The 19,135-nt window shown below is 42.6% G+C and overlaps 1 protein-coding gene across 1 annotated transcript in view; it reads right to left on the bottom strand.

Annotated features, from left to right (window-relative positions):
- Window positions 1-19,135, bottom strand: part of WASHC1 (WASH complex subunit 1) — a 502,888-nt gene that overhangs the window by 410,685 nt on the left and 73,068 nt on the right. The window lies entirely within an intron of this gene.

Here is a 19,135-nt window from a genome sequence, read left to right as displayed (position 1 = left end):
GGCATCTGTTGTGGGTGGGAGCCAGGTTGTGAGCTCTACCTCAAGCTAGAGAGGCTAGAATTACATTACTGACATATATGAGGTATAGGGTAGTGTTTGTGTCAGTAGGCTGAAGAATAATAGAACGCTTTTAAGTTGGTGGGATGGGGTGTGGAACACGTGCAGGATATGTCGGTTAGTAGGGTAGACATATTGAATGTGATCTACTTGTTACACAGTAAGTTTGTTTAGGTTTAGGCAGAGGTGTTTGGATGGGTGGAGGCACGTGGAACTTTATAAAGGGGCATTCAAGATAACAAAATCATCTTATCGTAAAACATCCTGGGACATCTTAATGATCTCCTAGATCTTCTAGGATAGGATTGAATTTTTATGGTACACAATTTGGAGATCATTTGAGGGCAGTGTGGTTGTGTTTGAATTGGTTTTCTTACACCATATGACATGGACGGATCACTCCATGATTGAGTTCAATATCCACCTACCTGTCAAAAACACCAGACCCTCAAACCCGGCAGCGACACAAAGGAGGAGTTGGAAAAACTTTAATGTAGAAGCTTTTCAGCAACATTTCACCTACTCCTATGCAGTAAAAACTAGCATCAACGAAGAAATAGATCATCTCCAGAACCATATCACGAATGCACTTGAACATTGCTCAGTGCTTCGCCCTAATATCAAACCCAGGCGTACCACGTCAGGTACGGGTCAGATCTAAAGGCATTAAAAAGGAAATGTACTCTGCTTGAACACAAATGGAGACTAACAAGAACTCAAGACACTAGACTGGCATACAAGAAAGAACTCATACAATACACCAAAGCCATTAGGAAAGCCATTAGGAAAGCAAAGAAGGAATACTTCTCTCGCAGAATAACAGAAAACAAAGACTCGTCTAAAGAACTTTTCAAAATAGTCAAAGAACTATGTAGTCCTACCAGCCTCTCTTCAAATCTGACTCCCTCACAAGTAGGCTGCGATAAAATGAATGACTTTTTCTGTGAGAAAATAGACACGATTTATTTGTCATTTTCCAATCTCAAACCGGATGGCTCAGAGGTCCATGAGTCACCCATCTCTCAAGTCTGTTGTCCCAGCTTTGGCCCATTCTCGGAAGAGGAAGTGGGCAAAGTTATGCTAGAAATTAAATCAGGCTCCCCACTGGACCCATGTCCCCACCACATTTTTTTGCAACTCACCCCAATAATTTGCCCAGCAGTGGCTCAAGTGATGAACCACTCACTAGAAGCCGCGGAATTCCCAACCAGCTGGAAGAACGCCATAGTTACCCCTCTTCTAAAAAAAGCAGGCTTAGACATCAATAACCCTGCCAATTACATCTATCTAAAGTTCTAGAAAAACTGGTTAACAGGCAACTGGCCAGTTTTCTCGAAACAAATAAATTACTAGATATCTCACAAACAGGTTTCAGGGCCAACAACAGCACGGAAACTACACTCTTGTCCGTGCTGGGTAATATCAGAATGCGTGTAGATCAGGAGAAAACCGTTGCCCTGATATTATTAGATCTCTCGGCGGCGTTTGATACCGTACCACACAATCTGCTATTAAGAACTTTGGCAGCAAAAGGTATCCAGGACAGAGCACTGGGGTGGTTGCAATCCTTCCTTTCGGACAGAACGCAATCAGTGCGCATGGGCAACTTCTCATCCCCGCACCGGAACATCAAATATGGGGTCCCACAGGGGGCCTCATTGAGCCCAACGTTGTTCAACGTTTTTGTGTCCTCCCTGGCATCAATAGGAAGAAAGTGGGGTGTCGAAATCTGCTCTTACGCAGATGACACCCAACTAACTGTAATCCTGGATGAGAAGAATGACCCCAAGGATAGGCTACTAAATTGTCTCACCGAACTGTCTGACTGGATGCATAGCCATTGCCTTAAACTGAACGCAGACAAATCAGATATTGCTGTTCGGGGGACACACTCAACTGTGGAACAACAGCTGGTGCCCAGAATCCCTGGGTACCCCACCAACTCCGACACTAACAGCAAGGAATCTGGGAGTAATGATTGACACCACCCTGTCTATGAAATCTCACGTATCTACAATATGCGGCAAAGGCTTTGCTGTGTTAAAGATGCTCAGAAGAGTCTTCCCCTGGATTCCCATTGAGTGTAGAAGGATCCTGGTTCAGTCTCTACTGATGAGCAGGCTGGACTACGGAAACTCCTTTTTCGTAGGCATGGCTGAATATCTCTTCACCAAACTACAAATAGTGCAGAACGCGGCGGCCAAGGCCGTATGCAATAAAAGAAAGTTTGACTCAGCCAAGAGCTGCCTACAAGAGCTTCCTTGGCTGCCAATGAGGCAGAGAGCAACTTTCAAAATGATGTGTATAACACACAGAGCACTGCACAATACAGGCCCACTTATCCTCAGAAATAGAATTCAGTTCTATGCTCCAACCAGAAATCTCCGCTCTCAATTCACGGCAAGAGCAAGAACTACTCGGGTGAAGAGAGCCAGGATGGGAGAGCGAGCCTTCTCCCACATAGCTGCAACCAAATGGAACGAATTGCCCGCGGCTCTCAGACTTACGGACTGCCACCTGGCATTTAGGAAACAACTGAAAACCTTCCTTTTCCCTAAACCAGACTAAATTAATACTACCCATGTTAATCCATCACGCATTATAGCTACTTCAGCGCCGTGATATCCTACGTAGGATGATTGTTAGCGCTTTATAAGAAAATAATAACATAACATGACATATGATTTCTAATCTTCTGATGTCTTGTTTCAACTTTTGAGGTGGGGTATATACTAGGTAGCCTGGTATTTCTTGGAGTGACAGTAGACAAGCACATGTATGTCAGCAGCCTGCTTGAGAGTTGCAATAAGGATGGTAGATACCTCCTCACAAGTCGAGGGTCGGGACGACAGGATTCAGGATCTGAGCAGTGTTTTTTTTTTTTTAAGTTAGACAGACGGGATTTTTCCGTAGGCCTGCACAAGGCCTGTGTACTCTTAGCCACACATTTAGAGTATGAATTCATGGAGATAATGTTGAAATGATTGATCGAAACCGGTCTTGAGTTTCTTGTGTTCTGACTAGGTCCTGCCGATGGTTGCATGGTGTAAGAGGCAACAGTGGTCCTTAACATTTAGAATAAAGAAAAGTACAAAAAAGTATAGCCAACAATGTGAACTATCTTCAAGGAAGGTGTCCAGCCGGACACGAGATTTAATCAATGTGTGGTATAACAGAATCTTTCAAGAACATACATATATGTTCTTGAAAGATTCTGTTATACCACACATTGATTATATCACTTTGACATGTTATTCTGGGCTCATTGTCACACTTGTTGAAACACTACCATATCCACTGTGGTCTGGTACCGTCTAAGTGGTAGATATGTGGTTTTAGTTTGACTTACAGGATTGCTTGTTTATCTGTTCTACAAGTCCACTGAGTAGCCTTTTCAGTGTGTTGAAAGGCAAACCCGTTTTGAGCTCCACAGCGGTATGGGAGATGAGCTGATCCATTAAGGTATTATCTACTTTGATCAGGGCTGCATCAGTGGTGAAGATGATTGCTGTGAATGAATCGGTGGTGAACTATAGTGACATTCTATTAGCACAGGATAAGCCTTTGTGGAGGTAAACCTCCTTGTCTGCTATTCAGAGTGGGGAGCTGACATTTTGAGAAGTGATTTGGTGGGGATAAAGTGAGCTGTAGGGGCTGGTAGGCATGGGGCAGGCTACTGCATATTTTAAAGATACCAGTTTGTTTTTGCTTGCCTCAATATGCAGATTGCAGGAATTTCACATCTAGATATTAGTAGGATGCAGCAGAAGCACTCTGTTTACTGTCAATGTTTCAAAAAAGGTCAATGCCGTGACACCTTATACATTTCCACACTTTTATATTCTTATTGGGCCCCAATTTATATAGTGCACATTGTGTATTCAGTTTACTTACAATGCGCTGTAGTTCCACTGACGTGTAGTCTAGGATGACTTTGTCATAAGTAAACTGAATTAAAAGCATCAGATGCCCATTTAGCTTTGGCAAGCATACTCCAAAATAATTAAGGTCTCATCTGTTTCAGCCACATAGACATCACATAAACCCAGGGCCTAAACCAACCTTGTTTGAGACCTCTATTTGTGAATATTTTATTTGTCAAGGTCCCTCGACCACCATTTTCAATCGGATACAGTTGTTGGAGTACAATGAAATGAAATCCTACTTTTAATATTTTGTTTAGAATGCTCAATTTTTAGTTTTCCCCACAGGAGTCCTCGGTCAATGCTATAAAAAGTGTTCTTAAAGTCTATGAAGCGTGCATATAGATTTCTGTCATTGTCAATTGCTTTACGGACTATTGGAGATTATGCCATCATTTTGATGATTTCTCTTTCCTCCCTAAAATCTGTTTGAAATCAGGGCAGCAGGTTTCAGTCAGATGCCCAATCACGTAATTCTTTAAGTATCAATGAGGTGTTTTTATATTTAGAATCCACAACCACATAGTTACACCGAGTATCCTGTATTAATCTGTAAATGAAAACATCATCTATATTACAAAAAGGAATCGACCAATTGTGAATGAGACCAATTAGCACCCAATAGTGTCTCCAAAACGAAAGCGTACTCACAGCAAGACTCTTTGCATAAGCATGTCATTCACCTGTAATATGGAGCAACATGACCAAAATTTAGCATCATAATGGACCGTAACTATCAGATTTAGGAACAGTGGTCTTATCCGAAAACGGAAACAATATCCTATTATTTGCCAAGACTTACTTTTTTGTAGAAACCCGCGACGTTGGCTTCACATACACCCGACTCCAAAAGACTGAGTACGGCGTGTTGTCCAAACGCGGTATAAAAAACATTCAAAAGCGGAGCCTGCGTGATGACGTACTCGGTAATACAGGATACTCGGTGTAACTATGTGAGTATTTTGAGATTGGATCAGTAATACACTTTTTTGGTGATGACGTCATTTGTGAATCTTTATACTGAGTGGATATTATTGATTTTTTGGGGGAGTTATAGGTGGTGAGATTAATTCAGAACGCTTGTGAGTATAGTTTCTGATTATTAGACCATGTTTAAAAGCTGAAAGAGATGTTGACATTAGGACCGTATGCATTTTTTGCTTGCTTTTATGTTTTTGCATTAGATCTTGGGTATTGATACCCCTCTTGCATTTAGTCACTCCGGCTGGAAGTCCATGGAAATGTGAGTTTTAAATTAGGATGAATTAGTATTGGTGAAAGTCACTTTTATTGGATACACTGTTATTTGGTGATGTGTGCACACCATTATATGGAGTCAGTTTTTACACTGTGGGTGTGTTTCACTTGTTTTGTTCTTTTGGGGTGAGTAGACGATACTTTATACATGTAGGGAAAACAAGGATATTTCCTTTTTACATTAGATATATATTCTATTTTTAGATACTTATGTGCAACTTTTTCGTCCTGATGATGGTCTTGAGGATTTTATAGACCGAAGCTGGACCGAAACATCGACGCCCAATATCGTTTTGCTCAAACATTAATTTTTGGGATTCTGAATTTGATGTATTGTAATAAGAAATGTATGTTTTGTATGGTATTTTACTTATCCATACTGGAAGCAAAAGGTGTTTTATATACTACTACTAATTGTGTTTAGAATCTTAGTAGTATGTGTGTTGCCATGTTGCAATTATGAAAAGAAAGATAGCACATAATTATAAATTAGATATTTATGTGGCATTTGTGCAAAATTCCCTGCATTGGTGGATTCATGATCACTGTCGTGACTTTTTGAAAATTGTAATTATTATTAAACAATTCCTTGTGGGACAATTTATATTGCTGTTATTAACGATAGACCGTCCCCATGGGATAATTGGGTGGCTCTATTGTGTTTAGCAGTGTTTTATATTTTTAGCACGTTTGCTCCTTCCTTTTGTTGATTTAATGCTTATCGAACTTTACTAGATAGTTCCCTTTTCTTCCTGTCTAAAGTCTGCAGTAAACCATGAGTTAGAATGTATACTTTTCTTTTATCAGATGGAGGTCACTGTGTATTTGACTGCAAAACAGAGCTAATTAGATCGGCGGTATCATCCATGCAGTAGGATTGAAGGGATAAGTGTTGTTAGAGACAGCTGTTAAGAACCAGCCCAGGTATGGTGTGATGTTCATCATTCATTCCTCACATCTTCTTTCCAGATTTGAGCATGATTTTGCTCTTTTTGCCTTTTGTATAGCAACTTCCATCCCTATATTTTCCACAAGTATATTATTTTTTCTATGCTTATGCTCCTTGTTCACAGTGAATTGTTGTTTTCTAGTTGATGTTCGATTTTGAAAGATCTAAACAGATGTACTAGCCCGATAGAGACAATATCTAATCCAACACAGCTTTACATTTGTTGGCACAGCATGTAAAAGATACTCGTCTATGGGCTAGAAGGCCCCAACTTAGTATTCTCCTAGTCATATAGTGTAGTCAAGCTGATTAAATGAGTGCCCGATGGACCGATTCTTTGTGGAAGGTTTACTTAATCTGGAATTTTCCATACTTTGTCCTGGTGTTGTATTGATTTATTGTTGAGACTGAAAAGCATTAGATTTAAATTGAAGTCCCCACTTACTATAATGCCATAGGTGATCCTGAATGTTAGCAATGCTGAGTTTATGAGCATGTAAACATTAGACCTACATTGAGCTGATCCAGGAAGAAGATGTATGTTTAATATTAACAAATCTGAAAAATGTAATAGTTTCTCCATGATGAAATGCATCCAATGCAGTGCAGCACATCACACCGAGAATGGGCTGCACAAGAAGGGCATTAATATTAATTTGGTATTCTGCTTATACTTATAATGGAGCAAAGGTAATGGAGTTCAGTATTACATTCTTTTATAACACACACATTCTGCTGGCCTTTCTCGGAGGATAAAGATAAAAAATGAATGGTGGGAATTTAACACACTTTCCTACTGCTCTATTCTCAGATAGATGGCAAAGATATATATATATATATATATATATATATATATACTGTGTTCAGATAAAATGCAAGCCAGTTTCCCTCTGTCCCAATATTTGCCTTGAGATAGCAAGAAAAGACTGTCTGATCTAGGCGTATTCTGTTCTACCTGAGGAAGGGAGAAGCGTGGTAATAATTATTATATACATACTGTTAGCTAGAGAGACGCTGATAATAACAAATTGTGCTGCTGCATGAACAAGCAGCTAAGTTACTAAAGATGCTTCATTGCGTGCAGGTGGCTTTAGTCTTATGTATGTGTAGGTCACAATGGGAATTAAGTCTATTTTACATTGTTGGGCCATGTCTGTGGATTTTGTGTTTATTTAAGCATTAATTTTCCCCAAGCCCATGGATCGGCCTCTTTTTTAAGCAGTGCAATGCAGGCGCTTATTCTGTGCAGTTTGAACGGTTCTTATGCAATTCTTATCTAGTGGGAAGAACAAGTGTAGCTCAATATGTTTCATTCAATGCGTTCATCGAAATTTGTACAGATGATGCTGCCAAGTACCAAGCCCTGATCCATGCTACTTTTTGACATGACGGAAGCAGGAATGAAAATTGAACTTGATGATCAGGGAGCTGTACCTACATCAGTGTGCAGAGTCACAACACATCTATCCTGTTTTGCTCAAACAAAACCATAGGTAGCACATACTAAGAAACCACTAGCTTTACTGTTTACAGCTTCTAAACTAATACGTTTTCAAGTGTATGTATGCACTAAAAGCAGCAGTTTCACCAAAACAAGCTCATGGACCTCTTTGTGTTACATGGACACTGAACATGTTTATGCAGTGACCCCAGATCCTTCTGTATGAAGGAATTCAGCTCCTATGACATGCTTTTTAGACCATCACATCATAAACCTAAGAAAAGGAGTGCTGTGTATTATGGGAGAATATTGATTCTGGAACTAACTGTAGGAAGCGGTCTCTATGTGATATATCAAAAAGTTAATTTACTGTGTAAAGAGTCCTGGGGTTCCCTCACAAGTGGGCACAAATCCCAAAGTGCTCTGTTCGGGGGTAGTGTGGTCGAGCACCTAGGCTTAACTAAGAGGAGTGCGAGACATTTGCAAATACACACAATGATTAATAAATGACAAACCGACTCTCCTTAAATAGAGCTATCACATCACCTTCCAGCAAGACCATGACTTTTGAATTAATGAGAAAGATTGGTCATTGAGCATGCTTTTCATTGTTGTGGCTTTTGTAATTCTTAAAGCAATAACAGAATTATTTAAATTTTAAAATCGGACAAATTATTCTTATTTGGATAGCAGCAGGATTAGGTCACGACCTTCAGTGAGGTGCTGTACATCTGGGAAATGGATGAACATGAATTTTTAGGTCTAAGGTTAAGCCGTTGTCTTTTAGACAGGTTTATCAGGTTTTTTTTTTCTTTAGATGAAGTCATGTTCTTGAAGTAAAGATGGCTACATTTTCGAAGTGTTAATTTCTATTAGAGTGGTGTGGCCTGCTACCTACGAATTGACTGCCGTTTCTTGGAACTTTGGTAGTGCTCTTGAAAAAGCTTAGAATATGAATCAAAGATAGCTAAATAAAGCCTGGGGAGGGGATGTACCCTAACGGTTAGGGCAGTGGACTTCAAATCTGGGGAACCGGGTACGAGTCTAGGCAACGACGCTCAACATCCTGTGATTCTGGGCAATTCACTTAATCCACCCGTGCCGAACAAAAATGAATGCATCCTCATGTAACCCAACTGGTGCTCATGTAAAGCGCTCTGATACCTGATTTTGGGTCAAGTTCGCGCTACATAAAACTTTGAGAAAGAAAGACTCAAGAAGGAGATCCATACCAATTTACAAAAATAGCAAGTATCTTTATATATGTTTAGGCATCAGAGAAAAATCGTTCAGGTAAGTACGTTTTCAAATATACATTTTTTAATATTTTTTTTATTATTTATGGTATTTATACATATACATACAGTGCACTGGGATATCTTCTTATGGGTAACCATACTGTGCAGTACATGGTACATGGTAGATATTATTTGGATCGCGCCCCTTTGCTGGTTATAAAGTAATGGTAGGCTAGAAATAGTATGGAAGAAGAGGAAAGTGTGAATAAGTAAAGCGAGAGAGAGAATACCCTGTAGATCCGACAGCTTCAGTGAGTGTAGTGGCTGTGGCATATACAGTACATCGACTTACAGGACCAATCTCAAGGAGTTAAGGTGAGTAGTGGTCCATGGCAGCACCAGTAGTACACCACCAGCGGCAAAAGGGCGTCTGGGAGCACGGTGCTAAACAGCATCGGGAGCACGGTGCTAAACAGCATCAGGAGCCCAATGCGTTTCAATGGCGATCAGTCTCTGTAAAAAGTGGCTGCAGGGTCTGGCTAGGAAGCCAGTCGGGGTGAACCAACAGGGTGGTTCAATGCTTACAATGTTCTGGGACATAAGGACATTTGGGGTCTTCATCTCCACGCCCAATGGGGCAATGGATGCAGACGTGTCTTTAGGCATCGGTGTTTCTCTTAATGGGAGCAGTTGCAGTCGAGGGGTCCTGCGTGCAGAGACTGCAGGCAACATCGGGGAATCCATGAGGGGTGATCCTACGATGGACTTGAGCTGTGGAGGGCTGAGGAACCTTGTTGGCAATATTGGCCCACTTCAACTTGGGCTGGAGGCAACGGGTGCAGTGGTTGCTTCAGGTGTTGGGTTTTGGCGGTGCTGAAGGCCTCAATCTCTTCTCCTTTGGGGGTCTTTGGAAGAAGCCCACTGTTCGCAGGAGGTCTAGAGTCTTTTTCGACGGTAGGCATCCCTTCCAAGTTTCTGGAGTCACACCTGCAGGAAGAGTCCACTTTGGCGCCATTTTTGACGGATGCAGACAGGCTGACAGGGTTGGTACCAGGTCAGATGCTTCTTCTCTCTTCTCAGCTTTTGCGGCTCTTCAGTGTTCTCTCTATAATTAAGGCTTCAGTATCTCATTCTCTGGTGCCAGGGACTCCCCTAAATACTGAATTTAGGGGTGTTAGGGGAGTGTAGGGTAGTAGTCAATGGGCTACTGACCCTTGGGGGCACTACACACCCTATATGACCACTTCCTGCAGGAAGTAGGCATAACCTTGTCCCATAATTCTTAAGTATGCCATCACAAAGATGGCTACTTCTGAAAAATCGTATCCAACTCACAGAAGCCCACCTTAGGGGTGGTACTAACATGGGGGTGGCACGCCAGCCCGACTAACTAATTATTCCGTCTTTCCAGGTGCCATGGGGGCTCTGGACAGGGGGAGGCGGGTGGGGGGGGGGTGGCTTCCTCTCATTTAAGGAAAGCCAGATTCACATTCCTAAGGTGGCAGCTTCTTTGAAGCTCGCTGGCCCAACTAGGCTATCAGCAGGTCATCCTGTGGGCGGGGGTGTTACACACTCTTACTGGACAGGCTTTTGTTCTGAGTCTCCTGAGAGCAAAAGGCTCTCATCCTAGAAGGACAGAACAGAATCTTGGGTGGCAGACTGGCAGAAACAATGTTATGCTCTCACATGTAATATTCATCACACGGCCTTAGGGATGTCAGTCCTGCTGTATTGGTGACTTACAAATATTACATGCAGTGTTAGGGACATGGCACACAGGGATTTGTGACATGTTGTGTTTTCACTTTTGCCTGCACCAAGACACGCAGCCTGAAATGGCAGTCTTGATGGGCTTGGTGAGGGGTACCTTAGGGTGGCACAATTCGTGCTGCAGCCCTTTGGGTCAGTCTTTAGTACCTCAGGTCCTAGGTATTAGGGTACCATTCACTGTAGACTTACAGAGGAAGCTAAAGGTTTTGCCAATTGGGGGAACAACGGTACAGTTTTGGGAAAGAGCTCTGGCACTGGGGATCTGGTTAGAAGGAACGCAATGCACTTTCAGTTGAAATCACATCATTTACCAGGCAAAAAGTGGGGGTGACCATGTCAAAAAGAGGAACTTTCCTATACTAACCATACGCACAGTGATCTTTGTTGCCACAACCCTGATCCGTGAACTCTCAGAAAGTAAAGCTTTGTTCTGCTCACGCTGAAGGAGGGTGGAATGTAGGAGCTTTTCCAAGCACAGCTGCAATCCTGCTGGCCCCTACGCAACAATATACAGTGAGCTGAAGCCATATGATGTGAGCCAAAACGGGAGTGTAGGTAGCCCCTAGGGGTCCAGGGACCTTGCATATGTCCAATAGGACATAATGAGTGGATAAACTTTGCTCACGTAGGTCATAGCAGGAACATCCATCAAAGAAAAGTGTTTAGAGAGAGGGGCTTCTTTATACTGTTTGACACCAGAGGGAGCAAATGCAGTAAAAGTGCAACAAATGTTGCGGTTTTCCAGTTTCTACAGAAAAATAAATATTGCATTCACCTGTATTGTATTACTCGTATTCAGTTTTAACTGCATACCGGACACCATATGTATACTTGTTTCTGTATTTTTGGGGATTGTTTGGAGGGTCAAACCATAGAAATTGCTTAGATCATTGTCCCCGGCTTCCAGTAGTGATTCAGTGAGTGTATACAGAAGTTAAAAAGTTAAGTACATTTACCCTGAGCACTAACTGTAAATAATTTTCTAGGATTTTTGCCACAGATGTTCTTTACGCGAGGTAGTTAACATTTCTCTCCTAGCCCAACTTATTCAAACATGTTCATACTGTCAATTTTTAGAGGGTTGCATGGGATTCTTATAGCATTTACTAATGTCACACCAAGGGTGCTCTATTTGTCACAGAATGCTGATATTTAAAACAGGCAAGGCCGGCCGCTGAATCAAATGCACAAAAGTTACGATCCAGTGCCCTTCCATCTAATGTGAGGTATAACTGAGACAGATTCTGGAACATGCAAATGTAAAAGCAGTAAATGCTTCCTGGTTATTTAACAAAAAGGTTCCAGCATTTATGAACGAGTGCCCTGACAGTTTAGTGATTACACTGTAAAGGTGTTGAAAGTGCTTTGCATAATCTTGTTATGGAAGGGTTAATATGTGTTGGTGTTATTTGAATGTTCTTTTAATGATGTATAACATCAATACTGTCCCAATTCAACATGCCCGATATAGTTTTGTGCTGTGCAACTGAGACTCACTCGAAGGATTAATTAGCACAGAGTATGAGGCATTTTATTTATGTAGGTACCAGTATGATTTACAAGGCGTTTTCTCACATTTACAGTGTCATCCTGAATTATACAATTCATCACACGTCAGATTACCCCATAATATTAATTAGTCTTCAAATAGCAATCCTGACATATAGCTTCATAATGTAAAATCTATGTCAGTCTGCTATTATTTTAACATGATTGAGTATATATAACCTCAATGCAAACAAACCCAGGTTAAGTATTGGTAATTTCCCATACACTGATATCTACTCTTCCTCAACACGATCCTTCTTTGTGAGGGTTAATCAACTTTGTATGCCTCTAAATGTATTGTGTAATATACTTTTATTTGATTTATAAAAATCATAAAAGGGTGGGACTTACCACCATACAAACAGCATGTGCATCGTGAAATCGGCATAAAAACAACATTAAAATCACAAAAAAGGAGAAAAAAACAATATCTTAACAAACTTACACAAGTATACAATCGCAGTGTAAAGTTGTAAGGATATGGCTAGGGGGGGATATCACTATCTCATTGAAACTGCGAAACGACTGATGATTGTTCTAGGAAAAAGTGCAAATACTTTGGGGATTAAGTGAGTTAGGTGGAAGATACACATTTTGACTCAGAGTAGAGAACACAGCCTGAAAAAGTGAGAAATAAGGGGATGACCATTAAGAAAGGAAGTGGGGGTCCAGGGGCAGCCGTGATAAGACCAGTTAGCCACGATCGTCTTTAATTACTGCCTTTGTTTTCTAGCTCTTCTGCAGCATGAGCCAGAAATTTTATAGTTTTGCAGGCTCGTTGTATCCGGGACCCGCTGAGGCATTCTATCACGGCCGCTCTGCAAGTTCCCGCCTCTAAATGTAATCCGTTCCTTTCCTTACGATCTAATGTACTACATCAAACCATCACACCGTGCATCATGGTTTTACTTTAAAACAGTAACAACAAAGTGGTAAAAGCCACTGAGCATGGAGAAATCGAAGTACTATGAGGAGACTAAGGAGCACCTAATGAAGTCTACCAATTAGTAATCTCCAAACATCCCTGTATGTCTCTCTATCATATTCCTTACTTCAGGAGAAAATATCAAAGCAATTCCCATACTCTGGCTAATACTATCAGAAGAACAATTTACTTACCTTCGGAATGCTCTTTCTGATGGATAGTCTACTAGCCACAGAATCCTCACCTTAGAATACTCCCCTGGCAGCAGACTGGATCTTGAAACTTTTTCATAGCAGTGTGCTTCTGTGTGCTGCTTGGTGGCCCAATGTGTCTCCACACTGCCCCGGAAGTGATGGAGCAAAGCTGCATACAAACTTCACAGTTCGCTGGTACCAGTGTGCTGAATACTAACTCTGGCCTCTTTTTAACATCTAATAAGGTCCCCTGAATAGAACAATTATGTGGCGGGTTAGGCTATGAGGAATCTGATTGAGATAGAAAAGAGTACCCACCAGAAAGAGCGTTTTCTGAAGGTAAGTAACTTGTTCTTCTGATGGATACTTCTTAATGCAGATTCCTCGTCATACAATAGATACCACAGCAGTATCCCTCCCCAAAAGGGGAGGGTCTATTGATTAGGCTCAGACCAAAAAGTCTTGCAAGACAAAGCGGGCAAAATGCCCTTCCCACCCAAGCCTGTCCATGCAGTAGTGCTTCAAAACGTGTGCACCGACGCCCTTATAGCCTGACAAATGTCAAGGTTAGGCACTCCACATTTCAATGCAGTGGTAGAGGTCTTAGCCCTAGTAGAATAGGCTCTCAAACCATGTGGAGGCTGCTTGTTGGCCAGTACATAGCAGATCTTACTAGGGGACTATCCATCATGGCAGGGTCCTCTTCTGCACAGTCCTCCCTTTCTTTCCGCTGGAGAACCCCACAAAATGTTAATTGTCCACCTGATGGTCATTGGTACGATCAACGTAAAAAAAAAAAGACCTTTTGGGGTCCAGTTGATGCAGCCTCTCCTACTCTTTTGAGGGATGATGGGAAGCGGAAAATGCATGCACAGTGATAGATTTTCCAATGTGGGAAAGACGACTATTGACAAGAATGATGCTCAAATTCTCAGCATCAACTTGCCTGGGACCCAAATGATGCAGGGCAGTTGTACCAAAAATGCCTGAAATGTATTTATGTGATGAACGGATGTGTTGGAAAGATGGTGTTTAAATTCAGGAGAATAAATAATCAGATATGCATCGGCTTGAAGGAGGTGTACATGAGAAACTTAAAGACTAAAATAAGGTCCAACAGTGGCATGACAAACGTTTTGGGAGGAAACCAGTGTATCAAACCTTTAAGAAATCTTTTTAAAACAGTTAATTTTCAACAAGGACGGTTCATTCGGCAAACATAGAAAAGGGCTAGCAAATAATCTTCTATGGTTCCCACTGCAAAACCTTGCTACCCCAAAGATAAATCAAAGAAGAGAATATCCAACAGCTTTGCTTGTAAGGGGTCAGTCTTGTGAAAACCTTACTAGGCAACAAATTCATCCCAGCACCCAGCATAAAAGTATTTCATGGATAGTTAGATGGCCGCAAGAATAATATCTACAACTTCAGATGGCAGATCAAACACGGTTAGTTGCCACCACTCAATCTACACGGATGCAGCAGTAGATTGCACAGATTCACAAGTGGGGCGGTGGGGGGCTAACCAGCTGCTCATGCAGGAGGTCCTTACAAAACGGCAAACTATTTGGAATACATATACTCATGCCCAGATGGTCGGTATACCACATTCTCCCGGTCCAATATTTTTCAGACCTCAGGACAGGAGAGGCAGAGGTGAGAAGGCGTACAAGCGTCCCATTTTCCAGTCCAGCCAGACGGCATCTCCTAACAAGTTTTCTTACAGAACCTGCAACGTTCAACACTGCATTGTCAATATTGGTGAAAACATTTGCCAAGGTTCTACCCACTGTTGGAAGAATACCTGCTCTATCTAGGGGTGTTGATGTCACTTGTTATCCACCAGACTCTGCATATTCAATTCTTCCACTCTGGCATTCAAGGACCATGCCATGTGTTCTGCATTCAGAAAAATGCCCTGGTGCTCAAACCACTTTCAGTGATGCAGAGGCTACAAACATACGACCCACGTCGCTCAGCTTGTTGCAGTACTACATTACAGTGGTGGTGTCTATGAGAACCTGCACAAACCTCCTCTTGATAGGTAGAAGGAAGGACTTCAGCGTCAGACTAATGGCCTGCCATTTCAGTAGATTCATCATGAGCCGATTCTCCGCTGGGGACCAGAGTCCCCGAATCTACACCTCACTCAAAAACCACCCCCGCCTAGCAGAGACTGATCTGTTACATATGTCAGCTCTGGGTGGGGAAGGGAGAGGGACCTGCCGCTGGACCAATTGCATTTGAGCAGCTACCACTGCAAATCTCAAGCTGTCTCTTCTGAGATTCGAATGGAATCAGCCAGACGGCCTTGATGCTGGGCCCACTGGGACTTTGTACAGCCTACATGTCCTACGTGGCATAACCGGTGAGGAGGATGCAGGAGTTTAAGAGGCCAAGAAGCCTGAGATCTTCTCTCACCATGATCCAGGAACAAGTCTGAAACATCATGATCATAGCCCGAATGTCCTGGACTTGTTGCAGCAGAGGGAGGTCTTCCGCCACCACGTTTGTGAACAGGGTCACAGGTGAGGCTGACGGGGAGCACAGCAAACAGAAAATGCTCCTAGTCTACCTTGAACGGCAGATGACATCAGTGAGACTGCAATATGGGTATATGAAAATATGCATCCTGCAGTGCAGAGCCAAGGACACCATCTGGCCTCCTGGGTCCAGGGCGGACAGGATCTAGACCACTGTGAGCATTTTAAATTTGTCCTTTCACAGGAAGGCATTCAGAGGCCAACATTCCCAACTAGGTCTGAGGCTCCTGTCCTTCTTCAGAAATGTTGAATTCACTATTTGAGCAAGCACCACTAAGGACAAACTAAAATGGTTAGGTGGCTGTGGTTATCTGGTCGCGCTGTCCTGTGTTCAGTTCAGGAGTTCTTGGAAGTTACCAGTTTTGGCTTGGGTCTCTTTCTCCAAGATGATTATGTTACCAAGGTTGCTGTATTTCTTTGTTAATTTCCCAGTCAAGCTAGCACGCTCCTAGCTTAATTATTTGAACACCTTACTCCGAGAACTGATATGGGATGGTGGGTGCAATAGACAATCCCTGGCAGTACTTTGGAGACCCCAGCTGATGGGGGCCTCGGTGCCCCTGATATTGAATTATATTACTTTGCGGCCCTGCTTCAGTAGATAACCCAGTGGTTGGATGAAGAACCTCTCGAAGAACTGGGACCTATAGGGTTGGTTGGGAACCAGGAGGCTCTATTCGCAAAGCTCCTTAACCCAAAAGTGGTGATCCCACGACCTGGAGTGTTACTGCAAGTTGCACTGCTCTGCTGGCGGAGATGTCTGCAGAGAACCGCTTGGTCTCCTTTATACACCCCGGCTCTACCATTGGTGGGTCTGCCACATAGGAACCCCCCTTTCTGCTTTATGAGGCACCAGTTAACCGACTGGAAGACAGCGGGCCTGATTATGGTGGGATACTGCTACCAATTGGGAGTACTAATATCATTGGAGGACTTTATGGCACAATGCGAGTTACCCCTAGTCAATTCCTGACATAGTATCCGATAGCCAATAGAGCCAGATACCCATGCTGTTTTTGAGGCCATGATGACACTGGTCACTGCGCGCCACATGGTGGAGTGGTTTGACCGAGCACAGTTGGAAATGGCCAGGGCGCCCTTGACGAAGATAAGAGGAAGATAGGAGGCACAGTTGGGGAGGGACCTCCAGAACTCTGAATGGGTTGCGGTTTTGGCATGTCCCAAGCGGATTTCCAGAAACACAAGGTTAAAATACGTTCTGTTCAATTATACACACAACATACTTAACCCCTCATAGATTACAGGTCATGTGTGGAGGAGAGCCGAGGGCTGGCCCAAGGTGCGGGACACTGGGGGCGAATTTTGGACATATGACATGGAGTTGTCCTTGTTTACATTCATTCTGGGACACTGTACTCGCCGCTCAAAAAGGTATTAGACAGTACAATTTTGTGCACAGCGGAGGTGTTCCTCTTAGGGTTGTTCCCCCGACCAAAGGCATGTAGAGTCAGCACCAGATTTGTGGACCTGGTCTTGGTGTAGGCCAGGAGATGGATAGCAATATGTTGGTGCTCTGAGGAGGGCCCAACGGTTGCGGTATGAGAGAGTGAGGTCACCAAGTGGGCCAAGGCGGAGGAACGGGCTCTGATCTAAGATGATAAACCAGGGATAAGACGACACCCACTGGCAGGACTTTGGACAGCGGTGCTAGCGGATTGGGACATCAAGGGAGATGGCCCTGGGGGATACGCTAGGGGCCAAACTGCACAGGGTGGGGGAGCAAAGGGTAGCCCTGAAGACAGCAGATACTTTTGAGTGGAGGGAGACGATGTTGGAGACTTTGGTGTCACACAGTTAGCCCCCCCTTCTGTTTAGGGCAAAGAGACCCAGAGAGGAAGGCACTAACTTTTCCCCTTCGGGGAGGCCCTACTCTGATGAATAACTTAAAGGTAGGATCGATTTTGCCTCCCTCCCAATGCTCACATATGACATATGACCTAGATGCCAGGGAAGTGGGAGCACTCTGTGGGGTATAACATACTTAATTAACGTTCAGGCCATCAGTACTATCGTTTAGGTTTAGCCTAGTTTAGGTTAGGTTACTTGTCTTTAATGTAATATGGCATTAATATGTTAGGTCCTACAGTTCACGTTGGCGAGTCCATACAAAGCGCAGTCCATGATAGAGACAGGAGAATGGTCAGGTAAACTAACTAACCAAGCTGATGTCCATGAATACAAGTTAAATATGCGCTACTTAAGACTGGGTAATGCCACAAATGTACTACTTGCCGCATGTTGATTCTATATTACGATTTATGTTGCAAAATATGCTGCATTACAACAGTACCAATTATATTTTCTTTCCTGAATCAACACAGCCGTCAAATGACTAGTGAGTTCATGCACAAAACTGTTTTATTACAAGACTGCTGCTTTGCACATTTATGTATTATTCTCAAATGGCAATACAACTACGTTTAGAAAACAAGCATTTGCAATGCAATAGTTCTCGCATTAGGAAAGTTTGAGCTATTGGTCTTGTAAATGACAATTTTTTTATTTATGTGTTGGTTTTGAAAATAGCGAAATTAATAGCTTTGTCATTTACAATGGCAATACTTTTAACTTTTGCAAATGTGGCACCTAAAGCATTTGTAATGCAACATGTTTTGTATTTACGTGACTTAGATGTATTGATATTACAAATTACAATGGCTTTTAATTTTTTTAAATAATTAATACTTAAACAAAAGTTATTGTAATTTATAATGGCTCACCTCAGCCAGTGCAGGTCAGAGGGAAGATCTGACAGGTAATATTGTGAGCTAATATTTTTGGGCTGTTTGAGGGTCTGTTGTGTCTGGTAGGCAGTGCAGGGTTTTCATACTGCTGATTTCCTCAACATCCACAAACCTTACCTGGACATTAAATGCAAGACAACACCTTTGCAGGCCAGTGGAGGTGACCGGGCCAGCTTTTGGTGTCCTTGCTGCCCCAGCCTCAAGTGCAGTCCCGTGTAGATGGCGCACTGCTCAAAGTGGGCAGATCAGAGGGGCAGGACATGCCCGTACTTTTTTTTAATTTAAGGAAAACCTTTCACCTACTTTCTGCCAAAAGATAACTGTCCTGAGACAGTTTATTCCGCAAGCTGAAATGCTTCAGCTACAGTGCACTGTGAAGCAGACAGCAGGCAGACAGCTAAAACAAGACTTCTTGCCAGGGTGCCTACTTACTTAAAAGACATATAAATTTGCACAACTGGTCAATCTGCAAATGTAGAAAGAGCTTCTAAGCTGTACTGGCTTCATCATGTTTACATGTATTTT

This window comes from Lissotriton helveticus, chromosome 1_1 (assembly GCF_964261635.1).
Source record: "Lissotriton helveticus chromosome 1_1, aLisHel1.1, whole genome shotgun sequence".
NCBI classification, from domain to species: Eukaryota; Metazoa; Chordata; class Amphibia; order Caudata; family Salamandridae; genus Lissotriton; species Lissotriton helveticus.
Note: the sequence above shows the minus strand (reverse complement) of the source record. Positions and strands in the feature narration are given on the sequence as shown.